The following is a 12,843-nucleotide window of genomic DNA, read 5'->3' as shown; positions in this document are numbered from 1 at the left end:
CACATATATATATATACATATATATATATATATATATATACATATATATATATATATATATATATATATATATATATATATATATATATATATATACACACACATATATAAAATATGGCATCGGGTGTAAAAACAAAATAAGTCTGTGCAAAATCAACATGTGGATCTGTCCAATGTATTCAAAATATGTTTAAGTCAATAGCAATTTCCCTTGGTACTGCAATACTGGTAGTAAAGAGAAATAGTGCAGTGTTACAGCTGGATGGTCAGTAGGGTTGTTTGCAAATTTCTCTTTTTTGCCACTATTATTTCAGACAGTAATAGAGTCTCATGACTAAATTTAATTATCACGAGAACTGTTGTTATAAGTTATAAGTGTTTTCTGTTACAGCAAACTGGGGCAGACCAAGGATACGCTGGAGAGATTATATCTCTCGGCTGGCCTGGTAAAGCCTTGGTGTTTCCCCTGGAAAGACTGGAGAAGGTGGCTGGGGAGAGGGAGGTCTTGGCTTCTCTGCTTGGGCTGCTGCACCCCTGACCCAGCCCCAGAACAGCAGAAGAAAACGGGTGGATGGATGGCAAACTGGTTGTGTTTTATTTATCACAAATCTTAGACTCTAGAGAAAAAGTATGCATTTACTAGTAAAAAGTCACACTAGTAGCCAAAGCCAAATGTGATGTAGAACAAAGAATGAAAAATGTAAAATTTCTGCTTGGTAAGACTAAAGTTGTCCATTAATACTGTTTTTCTCAATAATCTATTCAATAGGCCTTTTAATTATATATTTCTTCCTCTCTGTAGTGCTGTCTGTTCTCAGAAGTTATTTACTGAAATTGCCTACCTTTATACATTATTTGTATATTACATTAAAGTTTACTTTAATTGAATATTAATTCCTTTTCAGAACATTCTGAAAGTTTTGAAATTATTTACAGTCCTGGCTTTAGATTTATGTGTGCATAAAGCTTGATGTCATTATTGACAAGACGCCAGCCAAAATTAAACAATATATGTTGTGTTCATTCATTCTAACAGGCTTGAACTGGAAATGAAAAGCAGCCCAGAAATTTGCTGTCAAGCAGCTTCAGCTTCAACTTGAAACTGCTACACACTACCTGGCAGAGAAGTATGAGTAGAGAAAGCAAATGTCCATCAGATTTAACATTAACGGGTCTTTACATTTGTGTAATATCCAACTGCGCTCATGTGAGAGTTGAAAATACAAATCACAATGACAAGTGAGCATCATGTCTCCTGCATCTTTCGTCCTCTATCCAGGCACCACACAAAGCATTGTCAGAAGTGAGAATCTATTTCCCATGGACCATCTCCCATTGTTTGTGTGGTGAGAAATAGTTTGGTTAAGACCAGAGCTTCCACACCAGACAGTCTAAAGTTCATGTGTGAAAACACCTCTAGTTTATCAATGCATTGGTTGTCACTAAATACCCTCTCCTGGTGAATGTTAAATGAACATAGTTGCAAATGTCTGTCCTTTAGAAATAAAAATGTCCTTGTTCTGTCATCCAATAATATTACTTGCTATTGTTATGCTGATGACACCTAACCTAACCTTTTCCTTTCCTTCTGGCAGTACACAGTGTGATGCATTCATTTGTGGTTGCCACATTGACATCTCAGTATGGATGCCTGCCCACTACCTCAAGTACAGTCGTGACAGACGTGAACGGCTCTTCTTTCGGTGCTGCTTCTGCCCTCTTTCTATCATTACTAACAATAGTACTGTGACCCCTGCTACCTGCCAACAATTTCACTATAATTTTTGACAGCCAGCTGTCATTCATCAAACATTTGCCAACACAAGTGCATCTCACACCTACAGTACTCCACAACAGCCAGTTCAGAGCCTCTCAAGGGGACTCGGCTCACCTCCTAGCTTTTTGTCTAGACTAACTCCCTTTGGGTTGGGTTTCATATTAGACGCCTAGTTGCCTGTGAGTGTGGCCAATAAATCAGTAGGTGTCAGGGGAGTAAGTGGCAAAAAAATCAGAAATTAAACTGGTGTAAATTTGCCCTTACTCACTATGAAAAGTAAAACTCATTTCTCCGAGGTTACCTTTTTAATTGCAGACATCTTATCGCATGATTGAATCCCTTTTGAGAAGCGGTTGCCTAAGCTAAGAGAGTTTCCCGCTATAAGGAAACGACACACCTTACTGTCAGGAGTTCAGTGTGTGCATTTGTGCATGCAAGCTCATTGTCAGTTAAGTCGTTCAAAGAACCAAATGGATTGATGAAAGGCTTTGACACAGAATATTCCCTTGAAACTAAAACTTAATTCAGTTTCTCAAAGAATGGCCTATTTTTGTCTTGCAATTTTTTTTATGTTTTTTAGAATCATGTTTCATTTAGTCTCTGCTACCAGCATGGCTTTAACCATATTCCTTTTCTCTTACTGCCTGGGGGCAAAAGGTAAATGGAGGATTCTATCAGGCCAAACCCAAATGCTGCAAAAGGCTTTCAACTCCACCAATTGAACCCACACGCAGCGGAGCTGTCAAGCTAAGCTGCTGAGCCATGTGAAGGACCAGTGAGGGGGAAGGAAAATGCAGACGCCATTACTGTCTGTTTATGCCAAAAGAAGAGGGGAGAGGGGAAAAAAATAGGGTCATTGAGCAGAGCAGAGAGGAAATTGTGCTGTGATGCAAACAAAGGAGTGCTATTATCTCAACTTAATCACATGCAGTAATTTCAGTGTCCATTGGCCGGCTCATTTTAAGGGTGTTATTAGAGACTGACCATTTGAAAATAAAAGGTATAAGTACAAATGGCTGCATGAGACTAAAAGTCTTAGTTGCTCTTAACTTACAGTCAATAATTCCTAGTTAGAAAGCGTGGCATGGACTTTTAGTTTTGAGAGGGATTATTTTTTTCTCATCTATCTGTGCCAAGAGAACCTTGATTTAATCAGGACCACTTCTTTGTAAGTGGTAGGTTTGTAACTGCAACAGCAGATGCACCCAATAGCGGCATTATTCTATGTTGCTGCAGAGCAGAGAAATATAATGAATATACCAAATTTCTTATTAAGATTAATCCAGATCAGGTACTGTAGGTCAACGTGAACGGCAAGAGCGAGCCAAGTGGATTGCAATATGTTTGTCCTTCATGTCTCCTGCTTAAACCACACTGAGCCATACTTGAAAATGCATGGCTTTAAATGGTAAAATATAGTTCCAGTTCAGGCAAGTGCTCTGTTTTTCTAGTTATTTTTTTCAAAACTTTGCTGTGATATGCAAGGTTTGTGTTAACCGTTTTGTTTGAAGACATACATAAATTTGTATTAGCAAAAAAATGCTTTCTCCGGTCCCCCTCTACTTTTTAGTTTGGGCATTCAAATTTGTCATATTGCCTCAGGGCATCTAGAAAAACAAGGCCTGTTAAGAGACTGTGTCCAGACGGCCTTCTGACTCTGCAGGAAAACAGATGGTTTTTAATAATGCCCTACTCTCAGCTTCATGCCCCCCAGCTAGCCAGCCACACAAATGCACACACATACATACAATTTTGCTTTCTCGCTCTCTCTTTCTCACTCTTTTTCTCTTGCTCTCTCGCACACACAGACCCTGAGCTATTATTCCAAGGTTTTCAGTTTTTCTGCCAATTAGGCTTTTGTAAAAATTCTGTCATAGATCAAATATAAAGTTAAAAGTTATGAGTTAAATATCTGACAACTCAAGGACAGAGCCAACAGCACATCCTGCACATAAGGGCAAGCAGCATGCCGCTACTGCCTGCAATCAGAGCAACCCATCTTAGAGCATGAAATAGAGGGGATATTAGAGGAGAACAGAGGGTGAATAGTCATGCCTACCAACCTTCCTGCTTAACTACTACAATTTTGGGATTCTGTGGCATTAATATAAACAGAAATATAGTAAACATAATGACACTAAAGAGTTTTTAAATTCCAGTTTCTAAATGTTAATTTCAATTCAGTTCAGTTTATATAGCATCAGATCACAACAACGGTTGTATCGAGGATTTGTTTATGACCTTGAAGTGACTCTGTGTATGGGTGTGCATAGGTGGACATATTTCCTGAAACATTAGCATCAAGATTTAAGAGTTCCTGCTACAACATACTGAATGAAAGCAACTATTTCTAGCCTTTTTAGAGTCTGACTACCCTCAACTTTAAAAAAAAAAAAAAAAAAATGACTCTTCATTAGTAACAAATCCCTTAATTCATAATAATCCATTAGCACCTTAGTATGAATTAATTAATGCACCTGGATAGTTGATTGAGGTGTAATGTTAAGGAGTCATTGTGTTCTTGATGCAAGAATTGCTTCCCTGTGTGAAGAATTTAATTTACACTGCACTGTGAAGTATCCTTGTGTCATTTCTCCCCATAGATTTATTTTTAGTTTTATAGTTTGTCTTAAAATCTCATCCATCAACTAAATCAGCTATTTTAATGTCAATTATACAAGGTATGTTTTTGTTGTCTTAGTACTGTTTTTTTTTTTTTACTTTAGTTGTTTTTACAATGACCAATAAATAAAATAATAAATTCCTGATATGCATCCGTTTTACCCCCATCTCCATCAGGTTTCTGAGCTGTCCCCTTGCTGTATTTGCCTTCAGTAATTTTAAATATCCATCAGCTACATAAATGCTTACATATACCAAGGATCAGCTGCCCTCGCTGTGGTTCAAGGGAAGTGAAATATTCCCAATTTCAAGCATGTTACAGAGAGAGCATTTGAAAATACCCTGTGCAGATGTGCTGTAGGCCACTGTCATTAGCTGGAGCTGCCAGATTCCCAATTCCTGGCAGAGGCCATTAGCAAAGTGTCATGGTACCATTGCAATCGCCCAACACAGTGGAATTTGTGCAAAGTTTACAAATGTGGTTCTGCTTTTATCATTTTTTTTACTTCTTTATTAAACACCAGTACTCTTGGCAGCATAACAATAAAACACCATCTTCAGATGAGCAAAGTATAGCAAGTGATTCTCAAGCACATATGCAAGAGAGAAACATGGATTGCAAGATGGGAATTCAGCTTTTAAGATACTTTGCTGTTCATAATGTAAAATATTCCATAAATATTATGCATGCATGGATTGACTGGGCCATAGGAACAAGAAATAACTTTTTTTTCCAACAACTGCAAGGGCAATACACTCTCAGTGAGTACTTTCAATGAGGAATTTAAACATATATTGAATGGGTAAGTACAGGGAAATAAAATCAGGCAAACGATACCACTATCATCCTCTGGACATTATAGAAACTATCAAGTAGTTCAGCAAATACCAAAAATTTTAATTTACATTGGAATATGACTGCAAAAATAGGAGCCCTACTTTCTAGTAGACGTGTAGACATACATTTACAAACCAAACCTTGCTTCACCCTATCTATTTAGTCTGCCAAATGTTGTCCCAGGCGATAGAAGGCTCCCATGTGTTGATCCTGAAATGCACAAATCCATCAACAGGACTGGTGGAGAAGGACATTTCAAAATGTTCTTGAAGTGACTCCTTTCCAATTTTAAAAATAGTTTGACTAATGTTTCTATTAATTACTATCTGTCACTAGGGTGGCATTTAGAGATACGAGGACATGCTGCTCATTTAGGCGAGAGTAATACTTTATTAAAGATTTAAGTCAAGGATGTATAAGAGAGTTGTAAAAACTAGATGAAGTAAAAAGAAAAAATGAGACAGAAAAAACCCCACCCCTGTATTATAGTACATTTAAAATGTTTGCTGTGAAATCATTCTGCTGTGATCAGTCGAGAATTGTAAAGTCAAATTAAAATTAATGACCAAATGGGTTTTGTCATTCATTTTATTTTGCGTTTTCACAAGTGGCAACCTCCAGGAAAAACAGTCTTCTAACTCCATAGCTAATCTACTCTTTAATGGCACCTGTACGGAGGAGTGAATTTTACATAAACTCCCCATTTGAATTCTATCAAGTTTAAAGTTATGCATAATCAGGGGCGCAGCTGCTTTGGGTGGCAGGGAGGTGCAACTGTCCACTTGCAAACCATCATCTCAGCTGATTCCGGATGGACCTCTCAATCTCTTTTGTAGAGTAGTGGTCTTTCTGAGGATTTTAATGTAATGCAAAAAAAACGTGTTTGCTATGCAACTTATTATGCAAACAAACCTACCAACTACTCTTAATTCCCACGTTTGCTTTGTTTTGTATCAACAAAACAAACTGTGACTAAGGGAATGGAATTTCAATGTACATGATCAGAAATTACTGTATAATTATAATAAATAACAACACCTTCTGGTGCATACAAGAGAATAAGGATGTAATAATTAAACTTTTTAATTTCTACGGAAGCAGTGCTTAAAATGACTTGCAACAGAATACCATACAGTTACACTCGACTATGCATGTTACAAAAAACTATTATATATTATTTCCTGTAAAATCCTACATTGTTACCCTCTTATTCTAGTGTATCTGCTGGTAAGACATTATAATATATATATAAATATTTGTAATATAACTGAAATTCTGTTCAATTTTAATTTTAATTTTATTTTAGCTACATTGTGCTTCTGTTTAGCACTTTGGCTGACACTTGATGTCTTTTAAATGTACTATACAAATAAAGGTGACATCGCTTAATTCTAGGGCAATTAGTTATAAACTGTAAAGTGAAGAAAAAATAGATTTTTAGTTTGTTTTCTCCTTGTCTTTCTGCTTTTGCTTGTTTACATGTTAGCACTAATAAATAACAGCCAGAAAATTAGGCTTTAGACGACAAAAAAATGAGGGATCCCAGCCGGTTGATGTATACAATTATTGTATGAAGATGTCTTCCCCATCAGTTTTGTACACCACCTGTTACTAATTTACAATCAGCTTTGTCTATATATGCGTCCCTCGTTCTCTTTGTGCTTTGCCAGATTGTCCTTGTAGTAAATCCTTCCAACCATTTCTCCATGTTTTCCTATGAATTCCTTGATAATCTTTTTTGTTTGCTTTGTTCTGTTTTTGTTTGCTTGTGTTCATGCTTTGTATTTGTGTAGTGAATTGCATCACCCTAATTTTTTGCCTTTGACATTTCACCTTAATATTTGCTGATACTACCACACATGTACGACCTCCAGCTTGTTGGTTGAAGATTTTGGATTTTAGACTTGAATCTGCTGCTGGTTGCCTGCCTTTAGCTCCTCTTCTTTGCAAACCATCACACAGAGACTGTGTCCAAAAAAGGCAAATGAGTTACTACAGCAGGGGTCACATACAGTAATCTCAAAGAACGTGGCCCAGTCGTTTTGCCTGTGACTGTAACAACTTTGGAATACCAGCTGTGGTTCTTTCAGCATTTAATTGCTATACTAAAAAGAATGCGGTGACCAGAAACTGACCTTTCCTTCTACACATCAGTAGTGCTTAAGGGAAAGGCAGTTTTATTTGGCTGTGCAACACTTCTTTGTCAGTTGAAAATAAACTACTACATTTGGGACTCTGACATCTTAGCTTTGAAACTATGTAGGAAATCCCAAGATTATTAATATGGAAGTTGCTTAATGTTTTAGTATATATTTAATACAATATATATTTTAGGAAGTGATAATATTAGTTCCACATATGTTACGTTTACTTCAGCATGTAATAACATGATGTTACATTTATAAAGAGTAAACACAAAACTCCTCATACACAGGGCGCAGTAGATATGAAACTGTACTAAAGAGAATAATACATTTGCAGACTGAGGTCTCCATATGCACAAAACAATAGACTTCAGCATCTTAAGACTTATCAACAGACACTTAAATTACCTGCTATTTAGGTTTTTGTCACTCGGCTGTCAGTCTAATTTGAACCAACAATGCGTGGACTATAATAATTGTGTGATCTTGAGGATGTTTGCTTTCATTCCTCAAGTTAAAAAATTGCTCAGGCGTTGGCAGCTCTGCATCGAGCTGACACTTGGCACAACCTGTAGATGCTTTCTTGCTCAGATCTGCAGCAACATTTGTTGTCAGCAAGCCATTCACACAAGAGAGGGCATTCAAAAGATGAAGAGAGGGGAGAAAACAGCCACTCTCAATCTCTGCCCCTGAATTCTCAAAACTCCACTTCACTACACTATGGCAGCAGGAGTGCCTGGGTGGCAACAATTGTTGACTGTCTGAACATGTCTTTCTGCATTTTTTTCCAGCTGGAGATGACTGACAACACTCACCACCCACTCTGCACTGTTTCAGCACATAATGAAGTGACTGATGTGTGTGGATGAGCAGAGAATGTTGTGTGGTGCCATGTGTCAATCATGCTCAAATGAGCTAAGCCAAGAAAGGGGCAGCTCTTTGCCTCCTATTTCCATTCTATTATTCTGATTATAGACATTTACAAAGTAATACTGGCCTCTTAACACGTAAACATTTTAAAATACTAGTCTATAAGGTTTAATCATTTGAGGCTTTACACTATGTAGCTATATCAGACCGTATGCTGCAGAAATTCCAATAATTATCAAACAAATATGAAATATGAGCAGTTATGTTTGAGAACTGCCATTATTTCTTAGAGCATTTTAGGTCTGTGTGCTAGATAAAGAACAAAAGTCTGAAAAATATACTAAATTCCAGACTTTTAGCTATGAAAAGTGACAAGAAATATTTTTTAAAATGCAGTTAATGCATATTTTGAGCTGACACATTTGTTGTACATTTTGCTCTGAGTAAACAAACCTGTCTGAGTAAGCCGGGATGTTTAGAAATGTCTACATGTCTGCCTCCCTCTTCCCGCTCCACCACAACCACCCACACATGCAGGGCCTTGGAGTAGGGGTGTGTCACCAGGGTGCAGAGGAGGCTACCCCCCCTCTGTCCCCTTCTGGCTGCCTCTGCCTCAATTTTATCCCACAACTTAGACATTCACATTACTCACACTCTCATTACACATACATATAGGATCTTGGGGGTGGGCACGATACACGGAATCCAAAGTACCATCAGGGTGTACACCTCACCCCTGGCGTCGTTGCCCACCTCTCAAGGTTAAATACATGTAGACATTGAGGGCTAGCAGGAGGGACCATGCGCTTACCTGCTGCTCTCTTGCAGGTAGCTCCATGCCCTCCTGGGTTTTAAATGCACCTTAGAACACACATGCATCAACACTACAATGAGCGGGTGGAGGAAGGTTTGGAGTCTTCTCTCACCCCCATTCTCTGCGGCCTGCTGGAGCGGGGGGCTAGGAGGAGGAGTTGGCCGTCCGACTGCGGTCTGGAGTGTGGGGCCTCCCTGCTGCTGCGGAGTCGGGGTGGTCTGCTTCTCCCCACCGCAGGGAAAAGGGTAACACCTCCTGGGTCTGGGTGCAGTTCCCCCCTCCAGGGGCAAGGGTACCTAGACCCGGTTCGTAGAGTACGCTTGGGGAGTGTGATCGTGTGTACAGCGTCTCTTTATGTTTGTCTCCACGTTGGTTGAGTGTGGAGTAAGTGCATATGAGAGCATGAGGGTGGGAATGGATGTTTGTATCTGTGTGTGCCTGTATGTCTGTGTCTATATGTCAGGTTGGGTATCAGACGCCACCTCTCTGGGGACATCTCAGGCCCTCCAAGGCTTGGAGGCCTATCTCCCCCCACCACCACTTCCCCTGCCGGTGGCGGACTCCCTCAGACATCGGTGCGTTGGTGGTTCTTTGTGTCTGGGGATGGGCGTCCAGGTACACACCGGCTCACTCCTTGGCGGCCGCTTATCGGGGCCTGGAGCCTGGGGCTCGGTCACTCAGGCACAGCTGGCTGCCGGCGGAGCTCACGGGCGCGTCACTGCAACCCCCCCTGGCTTCTGCTCCACGGCTGCTGAGTGAACCCTCATCTGGGACTCTCCTCAGCTCTTTCTGGGACAGTGGCGCGGCTGCCCCTCTGTTGGTCTTCCTTGGTCTCTTGTGTTCTGGGGGCCTCTGGATGTCCGGAGTTTTGATCTCCTCCATACCTGCTTCATGCCCTGGAGGATGGGGCTGTGGCCCCCCCACACCCTCTAGCAGATCATTACATGAAGGAACCTTTTAAAAAAACAAGCGCGTCCATGCTCACAGGTGTACACACGGGTGATCACACCCACAAACTACACCCTTTTTGGCTCCTACCTCAAAGCACACTGTGTTCTGTTGATCTTACGTGCTGCACAATAATGTTTAATATTTAGTATTTACTGTCATATTCCCATATATCATTGTGATGTTGTTTATTCTATTACTCTTGTTCTCTTCTGCTTGTTTTCTTTTTTCTTTCTCAACAGGTGATCCAGGTGATCGATATATGTATTTTTTTTCTCTGCTCATTCTGTTGGTTTCCGTTTTTTGCCCTTCTCCCCCGTCCCTCTTCTCAGCTGTTTTTCTTTCCCTCTTTCTTTCTCCCCTTCTTTCCCCCAGTCAAGTCTGTCCCGTATTCAGCAAGTGAAAATAAAATAAACAATAAAAGGTGAATCAAATGGACCATTACGGCAAGGCTGGGATGGTCAATTTGGTAAAGTAAATCCGTTGGGCATCTTTCTTCGCCTTTAGACAAAAAAAAAAAAAGAAATGTCTACAACCGTTCCAATGTATCTACATTTTAAACAGTTTAAACAGTTAAGTTTATGCTAAACACACGTGGTCAATATAACCATGGACAAAGTGAACACCTTTTCTGTGTTTATGCATTATTATAGAATGACATAGTGGATGCCACGGGAGCAAAATATGAAGTGTCACATGATATCTCGTTTTTGCGTGATAAATGCAAAATGATAGAGCAAAACCGACTGTGCCAAAGTAAAGATTTATTTATGAAGTCAATGTCTGACAGGTGGTGTGGCTTGAATGAGCTGGCACAAAATGAGAGGAACCCATGGAAGGAAATGTATTGGAGGAATGAACAGAGCACTATGCTTGAAGGTTTGGTGACAGTGAACTTGATGAAGGCAGCAGACAGTCAGCTAGACAGATACACATAAATATTAAGAAAGACGACAGAAACTGGAGAAGAGAAGAAGGAGGAGGGAAAACACTTTAAAAACCGTCTTCTGTCTTCTGTCATTTCTAACCAGTCAACCAGTACCATAGCTGGCTTATTGAGGAATGTTACATTTTAGGAGTAGACACACACACACACTGTCACGGTCTGTCTTGAGGCAGCCAATGCGTCCCAAGCGTCAATTTTTAAAAGACTTTACGTGTTTTGTGTGAGTGATTATATAATTTCACTGGATGAATTTGCAAGATTGATTTTTTAAAACTAAGCTTGATTTTTCAGATCCAAATAAACAGATCTGGCCAAACAGACCTGTGCATTTAGTAACAAGTGTGCTGACATATATAAATAGTAAAATAATACCATTTTACCTCAAACACATAGCTAGACGCTGCTCTGGGTCAGTTGGCTCTCTAAAATTATTTCTCTTCCTCCTCAGATTTTATCCCTACCTGCCAATACGATTTGAAACCACCCCACTGACATCCTGAAATTTATACAAATGCGGTCATGATAAAGCTTCGACTCCTGGATCAAACCACTAAATTTCCACTGCTTTCATGTTTAGACACATCAGGACCAGCTCATCATGCCTCGATGTCTACGTCATTTTTTTCACAGCAAGGATTACTTTTTTCTCGCAAAAAATGCAATGCATTCATTGTATATATACGTCACACAGCAAGTTCAAACCCAGAAAATTCTGAATTTCGTGATGCTTTTTGCAAATGGTTTGTAATGGCCTTAAATCTGAACATTTGAAGCCAACTTTAAGGCACTGTCACCTTGTTTCCTTGAAATCATTGCAAAAGTTAAAAAGGTAAGCTAGCCAAAAATCAACAAACAAACCTACCAGAAAAATAAAATAAAATCAGAAGTCCAAACCAACATTTTCTAAACCAGGGGTAGGCAATTCCAGGCCTCGAGTGCCGGTGTCCTGCAGGTTTTAGATCCCACCCTGGGTTAACACACCTGAATCAAATGATTAGTTCATTACCAGACCTCTGGAGAACTTCAAGAAATGCTGAGGAGTCATTTAGCCCTTTAAATCAGCTGTGATGGATCATGGACACATCTAAAACCTCCAGGACACCGGCACTCGAGGCCTGGAATTGCATACCCCTGTTCTAAACCTGTCATGGTCCTGGGCCATGTGGGCCCAGTATTCTTAGTTTTCATGTCTTTTTGTATTTTGTTCTTTATTTAGGCCATGCTTCCTGGGTTGATCTGTTACGTTGTTCCTTATGTGTTTTCCCTTCGTGACTCTTACCCCCTGTGTGCCCCTCTGTGTATTTATGAGCCCTCGTCTCTCTTTGTGTTTTATTCTATGTTTTCCCCAGCCCGTTATGTCTGCGTTCTCCCCGTGCTCTCTCTCCTCCTGTTTGAACCTCTGTGTACTTCCTGTTTTACTTTGCCCATCTCCCATCAGTGTTACGTTCACTCCTGCCGTGTCTTGTTATGATTATCAGTGTCACCTGTGTTCCCCGTGTGCATCCACTTCCCCTGATCATCCCTCATGTGTATTTAGTCTCTGTGTTTCATACAGTCTGTGTCGCGTCGTCTGTGTTCCCACCCCCTGTGTTCCGTATTTCCAGCCATAGCCTTTCCTTAGTTTGTCCAGTTTAGGTTTCTGTTGAGCTACTACTCATATGCTGCCTTCACTCTGTTTTGTTCCTTTCATCAGCCATAATAAAAGGCTCGCTTTTGTTTAAATCCACTCCTGCATCCTCGCTTGTGTTCGCACCTGGGTCCACCATACACATTCCCGCACGGTCTGCCTCCGCAGACCGTGACAAAACCATCAACATGGCAAAGGCTACATCAGCACATTTGTTTCACGTGAAGCTATCAGGGACGACAAAGATAGTGCCAAAA

This window comes from Copadichromis virginalis, linkage group LG1 (genome assembly GCF_057382275.1).
Source record: "Copadichromis virginalis isolate Kocher_CV1m ecotype Utaka linkage group LG1, C_Virginalis_male_GT1.1, whole genome shotgun sequence".
Classification (NCBI taxonomy): domain Eukaryota; kingdom Metazoa; phylum Chordata; class Actinopteri; order Cichliformes; family Cichlidae; genus Copadichromis; species Copadichromis virginalis.
This window is presented reverse-complemented; position numbering follows the sequence as displayed.